The following is a 22,432-nucleotide window of genomic DNA, read 5'->3' as shown; positions in this document are numbered from 1 at the left end:
TTTCTTTCAAGATCCAGCCTCCAACTACATTACCATCTGAAGTACTGAAGTTAGGACTTCAAAATATGAATTTGAGAAAGATACTTTTTACTCCAAATGACAATTAATGTACAAAGTAATCAGTTAGCAATTGATAATATACAACTAAAACTTTGAAAACTAAATTATTTTAATTAAGAAAAATATTATTGAAATTAGGAAAAAATTCACTATAAATATGCCATGACACTTCTGAATCCTCTATAATACATTGAAAAAGAGACTTTATACTGAATAAGAATGTGGTTTAGAAATTCATAGTACAGGAACACTTTATTTCAAATTTTACACTTGGATGGATATTTTCCTGTCTTTAAAACGATCAATTCTTAAAACCTACAGTATGGAGAAGCTTTGGATAAAACTTTGCAAGAGTAGTAATTTGAGTTAGAAAAAAATAATCTCACTAAGATTCTTTTCATGTATAGAAACCAAATGGTTCATACATGAAGTCCATAGTCAAATAACACTGAGCTTCTGCTAGCTTCAATAAAGTTGGATTATTTGAAGCATTTATCAATATTGGCTGACACATTAATCAATATGAACTGATTTTAAAATTTCATTTTCTGGACAATTAAAAATTGCTAAAAGGGTACGGGATCCAGGTATAAACTTTTTTTTTTTTTAAAGTAATTACATGAGCAGCCAAGTTTGAGAAATAACAACGTAGGCATAATAGAGAACCAGAGTATAGTCTCAATTAAGTTTCTGATAGTGTTTAACTCTGTTACTTGCCTCTGTTGGTCAGAGATACTCTGAGATAACCTGCCATAACCAGCTCTCCTACAGTTAAGCAAAGATAGCCAAGTGGCAAGAATATTCAAAGTAGCAGACTACTCCTCAATTTATAATTGAAAAATAAATTTATGTAAACAGCAGAGTGCATGAAAGTAACAAACACTGAATATTGCTAATGAATTCTAAGTGAAAAATATCCTATTCCTATCAACAATCCTAAACTGCTAGAGCAACCATTGTACTTCTAAAAAATTAATACTTGGGTTTATTACAATCTATTTCCCAGATTTTTAGCTTATTATCAAATGTCCAACAACATACTCTGTGAATAGCTTTGGGACAATTGTAAAAAATCTGAGTTTGCCCATTACAAAATGACTGGATAGCTAGGTGCTTTTTCATGTTCTAAAAGAAAAATGAGCAATATAAACATTAAAAATTAGAACAATATAAGAAATTGCTAGTGTTTTCATACATGTTGCCTACCTCTTAAATGTATTTTTTTTGTTTTTTCATATTTTGTTTTTAAAATCAAATTTATCAAGGTATGATTTCAGCATTAAAAGTGCCCATTTTCAGTAGAGTGCTCAAAGAGTTGTGACAATCATAAGCATCACCACAATAAAAAAACAGCCCATCACCAGAAAAAAGACCACACTGACCTGGAATCAGTGTCTTAGCCTCTTTCCTGGCAGTGACTGATCAGATCTCTGATTCTATAGTTTAGTATTCCATTTTCTAAAATTTCAAATAAATGGAATAATTAGAGTAGGAAATTTTTGGATCTGAATTCTTTCATCCAGCATAATTTTGTCATTTTAATTTGTTCATTTATGTATATATCAGCAGTTTGTTCTTTTTATTACTACATAGTTTTTTCACTATATAAACATACCAAAATTCATATATTTATCTATTAACCAGCTGATGGACATTCATGTTGTTTCTAGTTTTAGCCTGCTATGAATAAATCTGAAACAAATAACCTTGAAGGGCTCTTGGTTGAACTTATACTTTCATTTCTTCTGTGCAGATAATTGATGGAAGCTTATTATTTTGCTAGGACTACTGCAGCACACTACCACAAATTGTGTAGGTAAAATAGCAAAATTGTTTTTCTTGAATCACAGTCCAAAATCACCAGAGTTGGTTCTTTCTGAAGGCTATTAGTGGGACTCTGTTCAAGGCTTCTTCCCTAGGTTCTAGTACTTTGCTGGCAATCTTTGGCTTATAGAAGCTTCCTCCTGATGTCTCCCTTTAGTTTCACACAGTGTTCTTCCTGTGTGTTTCCTTTTTATGGGGACTCCAGTAATATTAGAGTAGAGGTCTGTACTACTATAGTGTGACTTCATCCTCACACCTAATCTGCAACAACCATATATCCAAAAAAGTCACATTCTGAGGTATGGGGTTTAAGAGTTCAGCACATGAATTTTGGAGGGATACAATTTAGCTCATAATGGTTGTATATTAAAGATATGTTTAATTGTTTAAGGAACTGCCAAATCATTAATTTTTGACAATTTCAACAGTTCCTTGAAGAAGGTACTTTGTATTCTCAGACTTTAATTTTAGCAACTCTAGTGGGTTTTGTGATAGTTTTCAGGGACCTGATAACTAATAAATATGAAAAATTTTCATAGGTTTCAAGAATATTTTATACCTTCTTTTTCCTATTTAGTCTTTGGTTGCTTCTGGTTGTTTTAAGGGTTCCTTTTCCTTCTTGGTCAAATGTCCTCTGAATATATGTGTGTAGGGAGAGAGAATAAGAATATTCTCTCCCAGCCTGATTTGTCTTTTCACATTCTTGATGGAGTACTTGGAAGAACAAAAAAGAAGTTGTTGTTTCTTTTGCTGCTTCATGAAATCTGAATTATCAATTTTTTATGATAAGCGATTGATTATGTCATATGTAAGAATCGTCTAGCTCAAGTTCATGAATATTTTTTCCTGTTTTCCTTTTAGAATTTTTTTTTTAATTATTTTTTTACGTTTACATAGGGTAATGATGTTTATTTTTTTTCCCTTCCCCCCCACCCCTCCCACCCTTTTCCCTTTATACAGTCCTTCTTTCCTTCATTCTTACCGCTCTCCTTAGCCTAACTCTAAACCTAACCCTAAACCTAATGCTAACCCCTCCCACCCCCATTATATGTCCTCATCCGCTTATCAGCGAGATCATTCGTCCTTTAGTTTTTTGAGATTGGCTTATCTCACTTAGCATGATATTCTCCAATTTCGACCATTTGCCTACAAATGCCATAATTTTATCATTCTTCATTGCGGAGTAATATTCCATTGTATATATATGCCACAGTTTCTTTATCCATTCATCAACTGAAGGGCATCTAGGTTGGTTCCACATTCTGGCTATGGTGAATTGAGCAGCAATGAACATTGATGTGGCTGTATCTCTGTAGTATGCTGACTTTAAGTCCTTTGGGTATAGGCCAAGGAGTGGGATAGCTGGGTCAAATGGTGTTTCCATTCCAAGCTTTCTGAGGAATCTCCATACTGCTTTCCAGAGTGGCTGCACTAATTTGCAACCCCACCAGCAATGTATGAGTGTTACTTTTTCACCACATCCTCGCCAACACCTATTGTTGCTTGTATTCTTGATAATCGCCATTCTAATTGGGGTGAGATGAAATCTTAGGGTAGTTTTGATTTGCATTTCCCTTATTACTAGGGATGTTGAACATTTTTTCATATATCTGTTGATTACTTGTACATCTTCTTCTGTGAAGTGTCTGTTCATTTCCTTAGCCCATTTGTTGATTGGATTATTTGTATTCTTCGTGTAGAGTTTTTTGAGTTCTTTATAGATTCTGGAAATTAGCGCTCTATCTGAGGTATGGTTGGCAAAAATATTCTCCCACTCTGTAGGCCCTCTCTTCACATTTCTGATAGTTTCCTTTGCTGAGAGAAAGCTTTTAAGTTTGAATCTATCCCAGTTGTTGATTCTTGCTTTTATTTCTTGTGCTATGGGAGTCCTGTTAAGGAAGTCTGATCCTAAGCCAACAAGTTGAAGATTTGGACCTACTTTTTCTTCTATAAGATGCAGGGTCTCTGGTCTGATTCCGAGGTCCTTGATCCATTTTGAGTTGAGTTTTGTGTAGGGTGAGAGATAGGGGTTTAATTTCATTCTATTGCATATGGTTTTCCAGTTTTCCCAGCACCATTTGTTGAAGAGGCTATCTTTTCTCCATTGCATATTTTTGGAACCTTTGTCTAGTATGAGAAAATTGCATTTATTTGGGTTTGTGTCCATGTCCTCTATTCTGTACCATTGATCTACCTGTCTATTTTGGTACCAATACCATGCCGTTTTTGTTACTATTGCTTTGTAGTAGAGTTGAAGATCTGGTATTGCGATACCCCCTGCTTCACTCTTGCTACTGAGGATTGCTTTAGCTATTCTAGGTTTTTTTATTTTTCCAGATGAATTTCATAATTGCTTGCTCTATTTCTGCAAGGTACATCATTGGGATTTTAATTGGAATTGCATTGAATCTGTATAGCACTTTAGGTAGTATAGCCATTTTGACAATATTAATTCTGCCTATCCAGGAACATGGGAGATCTTTCCATCTTCTAAGGTGCTCTTTAATTTCTTTCTTTAGTGTTCTGTAGTTCTCATTGTAGAGGTCTTTCACCTCTTTTGTGAGATTGATTCCCAAGTATTTTATTTTTTTCGATGCTATTGTGAATGGGGTAGTTTTCCTAATTTCTCTTTCTGAAGATTCATCACTTATGTATAAAAATGCATTGGATTTATGAGCATTGATCTTGTAACCTGCTCCTTTACTGAATTCACTTATGAGTTCTAAAAGTTTTCTGGTGGAATTTCCAGGTTCCTCTAAATATATAATCATGTCATCAGCGAACAGGGATAGTTTGAGTTCTTCTTTTCCTATTCGTATCCCTTTAATTTCTTTGGTTTGTCTGATTGCTCTGGCTAGAGTCTCAAGGACGATGTTGAATAGAAGTGGTGAAAGAGGGCATCCCTGCCTTGTTCCAGTTTTTAGGGGGAACGCTTTCAGTTTTTCACCATTTAGAATGATATTAGCCATGGGTTTAGCGTAGATTGCCTTTATAATGTTAAGGAATGTTCCCACTACCCCAATTTTTTCTAGTGTTTTGAGCATGAAGGGATGCTGTATTTTATCGAATGCTTTTTCTGCATCTATTGAAATAATCATGTGATTCTTAACTTTAAGTCTGTTGATATGGTGAATGACATTTATTGATTTCCGAATGTTGAACCAACCTTGCATCCCTGGGATAAAACCCACTTGATCGTGGTGCACTATCTTTTTAATATATATTTGTATGCGATTTGCTAAAATTTTGTTGAGAATTTTTGCTTCGATGTTCATTAAGGATATTGGTCTGAAATTTTCTTTCCTCGATGTGTCTCTGTCTGGTTTAGGTATCAGGGTGATATTGGCTTCATAGAACGAGTTTGGGAGGGTTCCCTCCTCTTCTATTTCATGGAATAGTTTGAGGAGTATTGGAATGAGCTCTTCTTTAAAGGTTTTGTAGAACTCGGCTGAGAACCCATCTGGTCCTGGACTTTTCTTTGTTGGTAGGCTTTTGATGACCTCTTCTATTTCATTGCTTGAAATTGGTTTATTTAAGTTGTGTATGTCCTCCTCGTTCAGCTTAGGTAATTCATATGTCTCTAGAAATTTGTTGATGTCTTCGAGGTTTTCTGTTTTGTTGGAGTATAGATTTTCGAAATAGCTTCTAATTATGTTTTGTATTTCACTCGTGTCTGTTGTGATATTTCCTTGTTCATTCCGAATTTTAGTAATTTGAGTTTTCTCCCTCTTTCTCTTTGTTAGTGTGGCTAAGGGTTTATCAATTTTATTTATTTTTTCAAAGAACCAACTATTTATTTTATTAATTTTTCCAATTGTTTCTTTTGTTTCGATTTCGTTGATTTCAGCTCTGATTTTAACTATTTCCTGTCTTCCACTACTTTTGGTATTGGTCTGCTCTTCTTTTTCTAGTGCTTTGAGCTGTAGTGTTAAGTCGTTTATTTGTTGATTTCTACTTCTTTTTTTGAATGCACCCCATGAAATAAATCTTCCTCTAAGTACTGCTTTCATAGTGTCCCAGAGATTTTGATATGATGTGTCTTTGTTCTCGTTTACTTCTAAGAATTTTTTTATTTCCCTCCTGATGTCTTCTGTTATCCATTCATCATATAATAGTGTGTTATTTAGTCTCCAAGTATTGGAGAAGTTTCTGTTTTTTATTCTGTCATTTATTTCTAATTTCAATCCATTATGATCTGATAGAGTACAAGGTAGTATCTCTATCTTCTTGTATTTGCTAACAGTAGCTTTGTGGCATAAAATATGGTCTATTTTAGAGAAGGATCCATGTGCTGCTGAGAAGAAAGTGTATTCGTTCCTTGTTGGATGGTATATTCTATATATGTCTGTTAAGTCTAAATTGCTGATTGTGTTGTTGAGATCTATAGTTTCTTTATTCAATTTTTGTTTGGACGATCTATCCAGTGGTGAGAGAGGTGTGTTAAAATCACCTAGTATGATTGTGTTGTGGTCTATTTGATTTCTGGAATTGAGAAGGATTTGTTTGACGTACGTGGATGAGCCAATGTTCGGGGCATAGATATTTATGATTGTTAAGTCTTGCTGATTTATGCTTCCCTTAAGCAGCATGTCATGTCCTTCTTTATCCCTTCTGACTAGTTTTGGTTTGAAGTCCACATTATCTGAGATGAGGATGGATACTCCAGCTTTTTTGCTGTGTCCGTGTGCATGGTATGTTTTTCCCCATCCTTTCACCTTTAGTCTATGGGTGTCTCTTTCTATGAGATGAGTCTCTTGCAGGCAGCATATTGTTGGATTTTTCTTTTTAATCCAATCTGCCAGTCTGTGTCTTTTGATTGATGAATTCAGGCCATTAACATTCAGGGTTATTATTGTGATATGATTTGTATTCCCAGTCATTTGACTCATATTTGTTTTTGACATGATTTGGTTTCTCCTTTATTTGGCTATTCCTTTAGGCTAGCGCCTCCTGTTGCTGATTTCCATCGTTGTTTTTCATCTCTTCCTCATGGAATATTTTGCTGAGAATGTTCTGTAATGCTGGCTTTCTTTTTGTAAATTCCTTTAGCTTTTGTTTATCATGGAAGGATCTTATTTCATCGTCAAATTTGAAGGTAAGTTTTGCTGGGTATAAGATTCTTGGTTGGCATCCGTTTTCTTTCAGGGCTTGGTAAATGTTGTTCCAGGCCCTTCTGGCTTTTAGGGTCTGGAAGGGCCTGGAACAAAATTCAATCCTTTTAGAATTTTTATACCTTAAATTTTTACATTTAGTTCTATGTGCTATTTTAAGTTAAAGGTTGTATATAGTGTTAGGGAAAGATAAATTTTATCTTTCCTGTATATGATTGTTGTTCCTGAACTCTTTTTGCAATGAAAGAAAATTTTCTTCCCAGTGAATTACCTTATACCTTTGTTGATATTCAACTTACCAGATAATGTGGTTCTTTTGTAAACTATTCATTTCCACTGATGAATGGATTTATACTCAGGTCTGTACAACAGTTTTGATTGCTGTAGATTTAGAATAAGTCATTAAACGAGGAGGTGTAATTTCTTCATGAAAGTTCTTTTTCACAATTTTTTATTTATTTTAGGTTTTTGCAATTGCATATGCTTTTTTTAATTGGTTTCTAAAAGAAGACCCTGCTGATATTTGATTGGAATTTAATTGACTCTGTGGTTTATGTGGGAGAAAATTAGTCTCCTGAAACTATTATAGTCTTCTGAATATGAAATATCTCTCCATTTTATTAGGTCTTTAATTTCGGTCAGTAATATTTTATAATTTTCAGTGTACATGTCTTACACATATTTCGTTAAATATATTCTAATATTTTACTTCTTGGTGCCACTCTTTTCAATATATTTTTCTTCTTAAAATATTTTATTTGTTCTTTTTTACATGTACATGACAGTAGAATGAATTCTGACATGTCATACATATGTGGAGTAAAACTTATTCTAATTATGATCCCATTCTTGTGGTTGAACATGATGTGGAGTTACATTGATTGCTTATTTCTATATGAAAATAGGAAAGTTATATTTGATTTATTCTACTGTCTTTCCTATTCCCATTCCCCCTCCCTTCCCTTCATTCCCCTTTGTCTAATCCAGTGAACTTTGATTCTTCCCCTCCTCTCTTATTGTGTGTTAGCATCCACATATCAGAGATAATATTCTGCCTTTGGTTTTTGGAACTGTCTTATTTTAGTTAGCATAATAGTCTCCAGTTCCATTCATTTACCAGAAAATGCCATAATTTTATTCTTATATATGCCTGAGTAATATTGTATTGTGTATTGTGTACCACATTTTCTTTATCCATTCATCTGTTGAAGGGTACGTTAGTTGGTTCCATAGCTTAGCTATTGTGAATTGAGCTGCTCTAAACGTTGATGTGGTTGTGTCACTATAGTATGTTGATTTTTAAGTTCAATGTATTTTTCTAAAAGTTGAAATATATGAAAAACATTTGCATTGCTATTATCAGGAATTGCAAAAGGTTTGATATTTTTCCCTACTTGCTATCAAGAAAATTAGCCTGAAGAATTTTTATAGATTGTAGAAGAGACATAAGGCTCTTGGGTCAGAGAAAAATATTATTACATCAACAAATGTACTAGAACATCATTACACTGGCCCCCAGATCCTCAGTTTTTGCTGTCTATCTTTCTTTCCAGATGAAGATGTTACTTGTTACCCTTGAATGTAATGAAATGTGCCTTTGGGATATATATTTTTTGAGCTGAGTTATTTCTGTCTCTAATTCCCGATGCCATGCCCCAACTGCTTTCTTCTGCCACACACTACCACCATGATGTTCTGATTCCCCTTGGGCAAAGAGCAATGGAGTTCACTAAGACCTTTGAAGCCATGAGTAACAAACATTTCTCCTGTAAAATCATTGTTGTCAGGTCGTTTATTCATAGCAATGAAAAAGCTGACTAAAATACCCTCACACTTCATACATTACTAATACTCTGGGTATTAGTAGAATCGTCTGTTCTCTGTATTGGAACATCGTTAATTAATTTAAATTGTTCTTTTTATTCTGTTTATTATCTTTATTTTTTCATCTTGTTCTGTCATCTGGGATTATATTTTAGACTTTGTCTTTGAGTTGTTATTTTTTAAAAATTCAACAATAATGTTTTTAATTTCTAAGAATTCTTTCATGTTCTCTTTTATAAAAATCATATCAAATTTTATTCTAGTTTTTTATATGCAACTCCATCTTGTCTCTATCTAAGCAGTGTTAAGTTAAAAAGAAAGTTAAGAGAAAAAGGATATTTATCTCTGCTTTCCAAATATGAGGAAGGCTATTTTAAGATAAAACTAGCTACTATCCTTGTTTAGGCTGTAGAGCAGAAGAATTTCACTCCTCAGAGACTCCTGGTATTTATAGAAAGCATGGAAGGGTTTCTGAATCCCTTTGTGTCTGGTGAAGAACAGAAAAGAATTCCTGCAATGTTGACTAAAAAGTCATAAAGTTTCTTTGCTAGGCACAAAGTGACTTTGCTGCTTCTTGCTGTAGGGCAAATCATTTAGGCTAGAAATCAGAACATAGTCATTCATGATGTTCCTGCCAAAAATGCATAACCTGAATACAATCATGTGGAAACATCAGACAAACCCAAACTAAAAGACATTTTATGAAATAAATGCTCTGTACTTTTCAAATATCAATGTCAAAAAAGACAAAGAAGGACTTAGGAACAGTTCTGTACTAAAGAAACTAAAAACATTTGATGACTAAATGTGATATGTGATCCTGAACAAGGCTTTTTTAAAATTTTGATGTAAAGAACATTTATGGGACCCACAATAAAATTTTGATAAGATCATTACATTAACAATAATATCATGAAATAATTATATCACCCTTCATCCTTAACTGATTTTTATCATCATATTATGATACTTAAGAGAGTACCCTTGACTATAGGAAATACACACTGGAGTATTTTGGTAAAGGAGAAAATACATGTAACACTACAAATAAGTTCAGAAAAAAATTCATATCCCCACCCTCCATCTCACACAAACTTTGTGTGTATATATAAGGATTTTTGTAAGATTTTGACACTTTTCTTTAAATCTGAAATTATTTCAAAAAATTCATCAAAAGGGAAACTATTTGATGACTGGTATTGGGAAAAATGCATAAAGACTGCAAGAGCCAATTCTTCAAGGACATCTCAGGACTTGATGGAGTGGGCCAAGTAAGAACAGACCTCAAGTTTGCCAGCCACCCCTTCACAGGGAATGGATATGAAGTGACTCAGTTGAGTGGACCAGCCACTTCACAGGCCAAGAGAAGCTAAAAGAGCACCAGATTCCTCATATTCATAAGCACAGCCTCTTTCCAATGTTCTATAAATTCTTCACACACTCTGTGTTGGAGACTACAAAGGTGACAAGGTGAAACTGGAGCAGACTTAATATCAACTTGAAGGTGACAGTTTTAAACTAAAGAGGATACTAACATGACAACACCTGTCTTCTTGGCCTGGCAAAATTTTCCCCTTTCTAATAAGTAGGAGACATCTGAAGAACATTATCTTAGGTATAGAAAATGAAGAAGCCACAACTTCTCTGCATATAAGAACAAAATTTAGAATGTGTTATTTTCCTATGTCAATTTGAGCTTTTAAAACTTTCTCCTGTTCCCTGAATCAGCTTCACCCAAGGTGAATGTCTTTATTGACTTATTTGGACTTTCCAATTCATGCTACTCATGTTCCTCACATGCCTGATAATTTTTGCCAATCATTCATATTTAAAAACAAATTAGTCATTTAGGTCAGAGGGTACAAAATTTCAGTTATATAGAACAAGTAAATCTAGAAATATTAACATGTAACAATGAGGACTGTAGTCACTAATGTTGTATATTCTTCAATGGAATTTGCCAAGATAATTGATTTTAGGCACTTCTACTATATACAGACATGCATGCACACACATAAAGGCAACTTCATGAAATGATGGCTATATTAATTTTTTTGACTGTAGTAATCACCTTGCTATTTTTATGCATATCAAAGTAAGAATATTAAAACAGTGCCTTAAAATGTATGCAAAAAAACAATTTTAAAAATTAACAAAAAAATAAATACATACTTTTGTTCTATTGGAGACTTGATATGAATTGAGTTTGATACTGTGAAACCTTTTGGGAGATTGGATTTGTAACTTTGTGAATAGGAACTGAAAAAAGTTTAGACACAAGTGACTGATCAGACAACTGGTTATAAAGGTGCATAGATTTCTAATTGCTAAAATGAGAAGAGATTTACTTTGAACATCAATACAGAAACCAAAATTCTTAGTCTGCCTCATACGGACAAGAATGAGAGAAGAGTACATTCTTTAATTGTTTGAATTTTTTTTCCACAAGGTTTACAGCAGGCTGCTTTCTGTTTTGTATACCAATACAAGGGAGAGAGTGACATTTACAGAGTCAACTTGGTTTTCAATTTTCACTTTTTATACCAATGTTTCATACATCCTGACAACACTGAGTTAGGGTAGCCTCCCTTATTTTTTGCTGCAAGACACTGTCTGAACCAAGACATTTTTCATTACCCTTTTCTAATAGCACTCTTTTTTATTTTTATTTGTCATGATTTTTCTAGAAATGCATAAAAAGTCCTCATATACTGATACCTATTTTTGTTAGCTCTGGTTTTACTCTGCTACTGTGATTTTGATGATATGGAGTCTTAATCCAGAAATTGGCAAAACCTTTTAAATATATGCTTATGCTAATATTAATCCAATTTATAAAACTTTTTAAGTGACTTCCTATTAAAATCACATTTTTCATATTGCTTTCTAAGGCCCACCTGCAATTATCTTCCATACCACTTAATTCTGCTCTAAATGGGATCACCATATATAAATCCAAGTCTGACAGGAAAAGTCCCAGCTGCTCCTGTTGGTTCAGCTTGATTATGAAATGTACTTCTTCTCGCTTTTAGGACAGGCTTCCAGTGAGGATGATAAATTGTATATCACTTCACTTTAAGGAACTTGTAGTACATTTCTCATCTAATTTTCCCACAAATTTATGTAACTCTTGTTGATATCACTCACTCTGAATCAGATTAGTTATCAGAGACAAACTTTAGTTTCCAAACAATCCTTTCATCTTCTTGGTCCTTCCTGATCAGATGCATGTGTCATGGCTTGCTTCTACTATGTATCAGGCAGTGTTTTAAATGTTTGGAAAACAGATGAATGCAACTTTTTCTGTGGTTTGTTTTGAAAAGAACATACACAAAATACAATTGGATCAGCTATATGGTGTAGTAGAAGGAAATGAATAATTCTTTTAAAACTATAAACAGCTGACTCATTCTGTCCAATAAGGCAGCTGGACTCTGAGTCACGTGTCAGTCGTTCCCCGAATATGCTTACATTTCAACAGATGTTAATGATACCTCCATTTACCGGTGATGAGTTCTGCTCCTTCTAATGTTAAAGATTGAACACTAGAGAAGCACGCCAAGGCAAGCATATTAAGCAGGTTTTATTTAAAGGTAATAATGCAGACTTCTCCCGGCAGGAAGAAGGGGGCCATGGCTGATGTTCTAAAATCCCAAGAAGTGAACGCACCCTACATCTTTTATAGGTTAAAGTCTCTTTTGTTCTCTAGTTCTCTCCCCGCTTATCTCTCCTTCCTTCCTACAGTGACTAGGCCCAGTTTTGCATAAAGTGAGAAGCAATGGGCAGGAGAAGGGTCAAGGTGATTCAGCCAGGCAAGGGCCCAGTGGGCATTAATTAGCAGTTCCATGCTTGCAGTCCTTGATAAAGGCAGGTAAATTTGGTAATCAATGGGCTCTGAAGATCCTTGACATTCCATTCTTCCAGGAACAATCTCCAACTTCCAGAGGCAGATGGCTTCATGGCTTCATTTCCTAGATTTGACCCAATCCCCTATTTCTACACTAACTACCTGTCCTTAATTTTGGCTTCATTAAGACTAAGAGAAGTTAAAGCCTTAAAGAAAGCATCTTCATCAGGAATTACTATAAAGCTATATCAATCAAAACAATGTGGTATTGCTGAAAGAAGTGACAAAGAGATCAGAGGAAGAGAATAAAGAGCCCAGAGACAGACCCACTGATAAAGAAGCAAAGGCAATACAATGCAGCACAGGTAGTAATTTCAACAAATAGCACTGACACAACTGGACAATAATGTGCAAAAAATGAATCTAGGCCCAAACTTTATACACTCCATAAAAATTAACCCAATTAGATCACAGACCTCAAGATAAGAAGCAAAGCATAGAACTCCTCAAAGATTAAAATAAAAGGAGAAAATATCTAGGTTACATTGAGTTTGACTCTTTTTTTTGTTGTTGTTAATAAAAACTTTTTTTTTTTAATTTTATACAGAACACCCTGAAGTCTGCATCATGACTTGATAGTCACCCAGGGGTTTACAGTGTGTCCATCTCATCAGTGTGGTTCTGGGGTTTGGAGATCCACACAAACACAGGCAGGAGTTTTGAGGGAAGAAGGGGGCACAGCAGGAGTGTATATCAATCCTTTCTCAAAGACAAGGCAGTAGAGCATTCTGAGTCACTGAAAACCTGTGCAAAGGGGGCTTCTAAAACAAACATTGTACTGCAAGCTCTTAGGGATGGGGCAGGAAAAGACATTGATAAATAAGGGAACATTTTCTTGTGGTAGGGGATGAGGAAGAAGGTTTACTACTCTTTTGAGTGCCCCCAGCCTTAAGACCTGATATCTGAAGATATATTTAATCTTGTATAATTTCTGGGGTCAAAAAGAAATGCTAGTACCCCTGGGCCCAGATCATAAAGGAGCGGGTCATTCCTGAGCCTGTTGTTCTATGCCCCACGGTATATTAACATAGGAGGAAGAAAGTCAGTGTAGTGGCTTATGTTCTGTGGAAGTGAAAAGTTTAATGCACATTAAGCATTGATAAAGCCAATGACTGGAAAAGACCACAGATCTGACAAACCTGCCAAAAGAAGTCTCTGGTAGGGAACAAGAAAAGAAGGTCCAGAGAATCCTCAGCTTGAGGCATAGCAGGTATAAGAAAGTCTGGAAGGAGGCATTAAAGTAGTGGGAAACAGAACACTACCAGACCTTAATTTTAATGGGATAATTAGAAAAAAAAGGGGGGGCATCAGTTGCAACAAATGTTATGCCTTTATGGTCACCTGGCAGCATTAAAAAAAAAAAAAGCCAAAGTAGGTCTAGCTAACCTAACCAATAGGTCTTGCTAGGAAGTGTTTGTGTAAATAGGAGAGGGCCATGCGGGGCTTGGTACAGCTGACAATCCAACATGATTCTCATGGAAACAAAAGGAGCAGAGTCCTGGCTTGCTGACCCAGAGGGCCGGGCAGAATAAAAGCAGAGGCTCCAGAGTGACTACAGATTCTTTGCAACCTGCTTTGACTCAGGGAAGTGGAGTTAGATTCTCACTCTAGAGAAGAAAGGAGGCCAAACCTAACCCATACCACATGCATTAGTCCTGGTTATCCTATAGCTGATGGGCAACTCATACCAGGAAGGGAAGACAACTGGTTAGGGAAGAAGGGGTCACTTTTTATCTTTTAAAGTCTTAATTTATATCTTAACTTCAAACGTGTTTTCAGTACCTCAGATAACAATTTAATCTTAAATCTTTAAAGGTCCCCCGAAACAAAACAAAAGTAGACTTTTTTTAAGCTTCCTCATCTTCTGGTAGTCAATTTTACCCTGACTTAGAGTCTACAAACTTTATCAAACCATCTGTGCTCATGGACTTGGGCCTTTCTAAAGGGAAGCCTAGGGCTCAGCGCCAGATGAGCTGTGCCAGCACACCCAGTGCCCGTGACACCCCAAAGAGGACCGTGTAGTAATTCATCTCCATCATGTCATAATACTGGAGTAGCACCCTGCTGTGCGCATCTACGTTTGGCCAAGGATTCTTGGCCTTTCCCTGCTCCAAGAGGATATTGGGTACAATCTTATACAGCTGAGCAACAAGTTTGAACATAGGGTCATTAGGCAGGTATTTCGAAGCAAACTCTCGCTGACAGGAATATTGTGCGTGGATCTGTCTTCCTTAGTACTGCATGGCCATAGCCTGGGACAACCCGTCCTGAATTGAGTGTGTTCCAGATGTAGTCTCTTAACTTTTCATCCGACACATCTTTGCCAACTTCCTTCTGTAGTTGTGTTAGCCAAAAAAGTACTTTCTGATTGGCCAGTCCATGTAGAGGCCCTGCCAGCACATTCATGGCTGCTGCAAAGGATAGGAAAGAGTCTGAAAGGGCACTGCCCACCAAGTGGCTGGTATGGGCACTTACATTGCCACCTTCGTGGTCACTGTGGATGGTGAGGTATAAACGCATGAGCTCAGTGAATTAAGCATCAGTATAGCCTAACATGTTGGTCAAATTGTGGGACCAGTCCAGCTTAGAGTCAATACTGCTGCCCTCCTGGTAGAGAGTCTGGCAGATCTTTGTAGCAACACAAGGTAGTTTTGCAATGAGATCCATACAATCTTCATATATTGACTTCCAGTACTTGGTTCGGTTAATACCCTCTGCATATGACCGGGCAAAGTTACTTTCATTATTGAGGGCTGTAATGGCTGCACTGAGTTGAGACATTGGATGTAGATTGGTGGGAAAGTTGTCCAGCATTTTGACCACGTGAGAAGGCAGAGCTGCCCTCTTTGCCCACTCTTTTGAAAGCCAAGATACCTGTTCCTCTGTTGGGATCTGTCCAGTTACCAGCAGCCAAAATAAGCCCTCAGGCAGGGGTTCCTCCCCACCCTTAACCTTAGGCAGTAATTTCTGGCATTCAGGGATTCTATGGCCTCTGAAACCGATGCCCTCATCGGGATCAAGAACCGATGTTTCATATACAAGTCCCTTCATGCCTCTCATGCCACCATACATCATGTCCACGGTGATTTGGCCCACCACTGTCTTGCCATGTTGCTGCCTGAACGCCTTAATTCTGGCCTGTTCCTTAGGTATCAGGTTGGCCAATACATCTTTCAAATTCGTGGAAGAAGCACTAGCATGCCGGGCAGCAAGAAAAAGACAGGATGCGTTCTTGGCTCCCAAGAGCCGTGCGGCCGCAGTGAGTAAAGCCATAGCAGGCAACTCTAGGATCTGGTGGGGAGGAAAGGCAGGGAAAGAGATGCGGCAGAAATGGAGCCGCCTCTGTTGCACCAGAGGCTGTGCCAACGGGTGGACAAGGTTGAGAGTTTGACTCTTTAGGTACACCATTAAAGGCACAATCCATGGATGAAATAGTTGATAAATTAGACTTAGTCAAAATTTAAAAATAAAAATGCTGTTTTGCTAGGGATATTGTCTAGGATATGAAGACAAGTCACAGACTAGGATAAAATAATAACCAAAGACATGCCTAATAAATAACTCATACCAAATATATAAAGAGCTCTATAAACTCAACAATAAGAAAACAAAATAGGTAATATAAGTGGATCACAATCTTAACAGACACTTCACCACAAAAGATACAGGGATGATAAATAAGCATATGAAAAAATGTTGCACATCATATGTCATCAGGGAAAATACATTAGATTGGTCAAAATGCAGATTCTGGTGAGAATGTTGAGCAACAAGAACTGGGCATGCCCATAATCCCAGGTGCTTGGGATGTTGTGACAGGAGGATCGGGAGTTAAATGCCAACTTCAGCAAAAGTAAGACACTAAGCAACTCAATTTAGGGACAGGGTCTCTAAATAAAATACAAAACAGGGCTGGGGTTATGACACAGTGGTCTAGTGCCCCTGAGTTCAATCCCTGGCACTCCCCACCAAAAAAAATGAACTCTCATATGTTGCTGTTGCGAATGGGATATGGTACAGTCACTTTGTCAGAGTTTGACAATTAGTTCCAAAACTCTCATGATTACTAGTCAGCAATCCTGCTTCTTGACATTTACCCAGATCAGCTGAAAATTTATGTCCACAAAAACACCTGAACATTGATGTTTGAGTCATAATTTCCAAGTCTTGGAATGAACCAAGTATACGCTATAGTGTGAATATATGTGTCTTCCCCTGAACTCTTATGTTGAAACCAATCACAAATGTGAAGGTATGATTTCATGAGTGTAGACCCTCATGGATAAAACTACTGCCTTTATAAAAGAGTCCCCAGAGAGCTGACTTAACTTTTTGCCACAATGTAAACTCACAAGAAAGAAAATTTTGACTCAGTCTCATTCACATCAGAGTATCTGACTTCAAATTATACTGTTGCATGGGGCTGCAACAAATGGGGCAGCACTGAGGAGGTAAGCTCTAATGTGTTGCACCCCAGGAGTGCTAACACCATCAACAATGGCAAAATGGACTCAGTCTCTGCACAAAGATCTGAGAAGAACTTTATTAGAGAGAGATGGAACACTTCTCACAGAGGAAGCTGCTTCTGCCTTTACTGCATATTACACTGTCTTTTATATGCTTGCAGGTAAGCTGCCATACATCTTAAAGGTCAAGCCTTGCGTAAGCAGTTACTAGCAGATTATATGTTGATAACAGAAAGTAAAATGTAGCTGTGTGAACGCAGAAGATGACAGTTTCTCAGACCACAGAAGAGCTGTCTTACAGCCCACAGAGGAATATTCTGTTCACAGAACACAGGAAAAGGGTGATGGGGCCTGAAAGGTGCATGCCATGTTGGCCTCCTTCCAGGGGGCAGGGCAGGGCCCTAGTCCCCAAGTGACCTGCTTGGCATGTCTGTCTCCCGACAGAATGCTGGATAGGTCTCCTTCCAGGAGACAGTCCCACATTATACTACATAGTAAAAAACAACAACAACAAAAAAAAAAAAAAAAAAAAAAAAAAAACCCAAAACTGCATGATACTGGCATAAAAACAGATACAGAAACCAATGGTTCAGAATAGAAGACAGAGACAAATCCACACAGACATAGTCGTATGATCCTTGACAAGCATGACAAAATATACATTGGAGAAAAGATAGTCTTTTAACAAATGATATTGAGAAAACTGGTTATACATATGTAGAAGAATGAGACTAGACCTTTATCTCAAACCCTGTATGAAAATCAACTAAAAATGAATCAAATTCCTTGGAATGAGACAGAAACTATGCAATTCCTGGAACAAAATGTAAGGTCAACAGACAATGGCACAGACAATGACTTTCTCAATAGGATCTCGAAAGCTCCAGAAATAATTCCAAGACTTAATAAATGGGATGACATCACATCACAAACTTCTGTACAGCAAAGGAAACAATTAGGAATATGAAAAGAGAACCTATGAAATGGGAGGAAATCTTTGCTAGCTAATTTTCTGACAGAGAATTAATACCTAGAATAGATTAAGAACTCAAAAAACTTAACACCAAAAAACCCCCACAAATAACTCAATTAATAAATGGCAAATGAATTAAACAGGTACCTCTCAAAAGAAGAAATACAAATGGCCAACAAATATATAAAAATATGTTCAACATCATTAGCAATTAGGGAAATGCAAATTATTACTGCACTGGGATTTCATCTCACACCATTCGGAATGGCAGTCATCAAATACAAACAACAATAAATGTCGGAGATGATGTGGAGAAAAAGAAACACTTTTATACTATTTGTGAGATTGTAAATTAGTACACCACTATGGAAATCAGTATGAATATTTCTCAAAAGACTAGGCATGGAACCACCATATGACCAGGTTATACCACTCCTGATATTTATCTTAAAAATTAAAGTCATCATACTATAGTGATATATGTATATACATATTTATAGCAGCACAATTTACAATAATAATATTATAAAACCAGCTTAGGTATCCACCAATGGGTGAATTTATAAAGGAAATGTGGTATAGATACATAAATGAATTTTATTCAACCATAAAAAATGAAATTTTGTCATTTGCAGGAAAATGGAACTAGAGCAATTATGTTAAGTAAAAGAAGTTGAACTCAGAAGGTCAAGTGTCACATGTTTTCTCATACATAGAAGCCAGAAAGGAAAAAGAAAAATAAAGGGGTATTTATGGGGAATCTCAGGAAAATCATAGGGAGATCAGGAAAATAGAGGAAAGGGGTCAAGGAAGAGGAGGAGGAGAGGGAGGGAGCAATTGCTGGGAAATGACATTGGCCAAATTATATTATCATATTGTGTGCATGTATGAATTTTTAGCAACAAATTCCACCATTATGTACAACTAAAATGCACTAGTAAAAATGTGAGAAAAATAAAAAGAATAAATTTTAAAAAGAAAGTGCTATCCATGAAACAGGAAACTAGCAATGGACAGATATTGAATCAGTCAGTGTCTTGATCTAGGACTTTGAATTCTTCAAAATTGTGGAAACAAATTTCTGTTGGGTCAGTGCCATCCAACTTATGTCATTTTGTCACTGCAGCCTGAAAAGACCAATCTCAAGTCCAAGTCTCATCACACGTCCTGTGTGGGGGAGAGAAAGGGTTTCTGTTGGAGGGATGGGCTGACTGTAAATTAATTGCTAAGAAACTTATTTAGTAGGAAAAAAACATAGGAGACAGTTATCTTTTGAGGTAGGGGGTGTGACAGATTGAGCCATGCTAACATCTGGCTCTAACAAGAAATGGAGCTTGAACTTGATTTATTTACAGCAGTACAGTTCAAAGGCGGACTGGTAAGAGCTTCTTCTATGAGAAACAGAATGGGGTGGAGTTAAGGAAGCCATTTTGCTCTCGTAGGCCATGTGACACATCTAAGACATGCAAATTCCCTGGTGGTGAGCCACTCTGCAGGGAAACCACATACATAAGGCCATCTGAAACAAATTATCATGACTGCCAGTTCCTGAAAGCCAGATTTCCTTGTCTAATGGCTCAACTAAGCCTGATTTTGCTAGTCATAGATGACTTCCTGCAGACCAAGAAAATGTTCTCCAGTGGGTGAATGGATAATAAATTTTGGTACATTCAGACAATGGTATATTATTCCCTGCTAACAAGGAAGGATTTATCCAGCCACGAAAAGGTATAAAGGAAACTTAATTGAGTATTACTTAGTGAAAGAAACCAATCTGGAAAGATTACATACTGTATAATTCCAATTGTATGGCATTCTAAAAAAAGCAAAAGTATGGAGATAGATCAGTGATTACAAGAAGATTGAGAAGAGAAAAGAATAAACAAAGATAACAGAAATTTTAGATCAGTGAAAATGCTTACTAGGATAGAGCAATGGTGAATACATGTCTTTGAATATTTGTACAAGTTCATAGAATGTACAATACCAAGAGTGAACACTTAGGTAAATATGGGCTTTGGGTAATGATGTGTTTATCATTGTAAATATATCAGTTGTAACAAATGGATGTACCTCTCTCTTGGAGGATATTAACATGAGGGAGGCTATTCCTGATGGCAGGGGTATAAAGGAAATTTGTGTACCTTCCTCCCAATATTACTGTAACCTCAAACTGCTCTAAAAAAGTAGTCTTAACACAGGCACAGTGGCATATGCCTATTATTTCAATGACTCAGGAGGTTCAGGCAGGAGGATTAAAAGTTTGAGGCCAACCTTAGCAACTTAGCAAGACCCTGTCCCAAAATAAAAAGTAAGCGTCAGTGAGTACCGGGGAGAAAAACTAAAAAGATGGATGTCATGGAGGTGTAAGATGAAGGGCAACCTGAGAAGGAGTCAGAATCGGAATCTGAATAGAGTACATTGACAGTGGACATTAGATGGACCTTCAACTTAAGCCAGCCTTCATTCAAAAGAATAACATGAGGCTGAAGCATTGAAATAGGAAGAGCTGAAGCAGAAAGCAGAATGCATGGCTGAAGGTAAGAGAAAGTCCACACTCAAGATTGTAAAAGAAGAGACCAAGGAAGAGCTAGAGGAGAACAGTGTTCCCTGGCTGCAGTGGATGCACTCAATGCTGATGATGAAAATGAGGAGAAATATGAGGCATGGAAAGTTTGGGAGTGAAAAAGAATCAAGAGGGACAGAGAAGATGGAGAAGCACTTAAAAAAAGAAAGCAGAAATTGAACACATGAAAAACTTGACTGAGGAAGAGAGACAAGCTGAGCTTTTGGCAAATGGCAAAGTCTTTACCAATAAGGACAAATACAAGTTTTTACAATACTATCACAGAAGTACCTTCTTCATGGATGAGAATGGGGAAATATACAAGAGAGATTTCAGTGCACCTACCCTGGAGGATCATTTCAACAAAAACACTCTTCCTAAAGTCATGCAGATCAAAATCTGGATGTCCAGGTCATACCAAATACACCCACGTTGTAGATCAAAACGCTCTCTTTTGACTCAGCGTGGGGCCAGGAGAATACCCAGAACACAAAGTTCTTTAAACAAAAGGCATTGGGAGTATGAGATGTGTTTGAGCAACCATCTGCCAAGAAGCATAAAACTACATAGGTTTCAATTACTTATTCCAACTACGAGGGACAAGGGGTTGTCTAATCTTCTGGTTCTTGACATTCTCCTACCATTATTTGCATGGTTCTTGTTTAAACCCTACTGGACTTACTACCATACCCATTATTAGGTAGCCCAATCCTTGAAGAGTTTTGAGAGATTTGGAATTGAACCAAGAAACCCATAGAAAGGTAGGATTAGAGGTTCCCACTTAACAATGTTTTCAAGAAATCTTAGATTTCGCTACTGTGGCTTCCCATATTTACTTGAGTTTTTTCCAGTCACTTAGCTTGTGTCAAAAATGTAGTTGTGTAAGTAGAAAATGCATTACTTCTACCTTAGAGTTAGGAATAGTATACCAGGAAATCAAAGCTCTTCGGAACATATTTTGCATTTTTGTTTGGAGTCAACTTTTTAAAATTAACCTGCATTTTATCCTTTTATGGATATGTGTCAAAAAATAAAAGAATCATACACCAGAATTTTTAGCATAATACTGGATAAAAAAATGTGTAAGCTGACAAGTATTAACTACATGATAAGTAAGGTAAAAGACAGCAGGGAATTTTCTAAAACTAAAATAAAAAATAAAATATATAGAATGTAACTCAGTGGTAAAGTATTCTTGGGTTATATCCCAGTATCAAAAAAGTCATCTTAAAAATAAAGGAATTTGTTTATATGATTTAATCCATAAGTATTTATTGAATGCTCCCTATGTGTCAAGCACTGCTTTAGGACCCAGGGATATCTTGAATAAAAACACCTTTCTGCTCTTATAGAACTGACATTATATAGAGAAAAATAAGTATAAATATTAGTAAGCAAAACATATTGTATGTTAGCTGGTAAGAAGTGTCAGGGAAAAATTCAAATTATAGGCAGGTTAAGTGCACTATCTAGGGTTGGAGAAGGCTTGTCATTGGGTGGAGTTGCAAGGAATGATTCACTAAGAGGTAGCATTTTGAATAAGGACTTACTGCAGGTGAGTGAACCAGTCAGGCAGGTATCATTCTTGTTAAAAAAAAAAATAGTAAATGCAATGACTTAAAGATTCAGTGCCATTTGTATATTTAAAGAAGAGAGACGCAGAGCAATTAAAGGGAATAAAGTTGTAGAGGTAACAAACGT

The 22,432-nt window shown here is 36.4% G+C and overlaps 2 pseudogenes; one reads left to right on the top strand and one right to left on the bottom strand.

Moving 5' to 3' along the window:
- Positions 1-14,603: 14,603 nt before the first annotated feature.
- LOC124989585 (citrate synthase, mitochondrial-like) lies at positions 14,604-16,000 on the bottom strand (annotated as a pseudogene).
- Positions 16,001-17,223: 1,223 nt separating this feature from the next.
- On the top strand, positions 17,224-21,301 carry LOC124989236 (microfibrillar-associated protein 1-like; annotated as a pseudogene).
- The last annotated feature ends 1,131 nt before the right edge of the window (positions 21,302-22,432 follow it).

The sequence above is a fragment of the Sciurus carolinensis genome, chromosome 7, assembly GCF_902686445.1.
Source record: "Sciurus carolinensis chromosome 7, mSciCar1.2, whole genome shotgun sequence".
NCBI lineage: Eukaryota > Metazoa > Chordata > Mammalia > Rodentia > Sciuridae > Sciurus > Sciurus carolinensis.
This window is presented reverse-complemented; position numbering and strand designations above follow the sequence as displayed.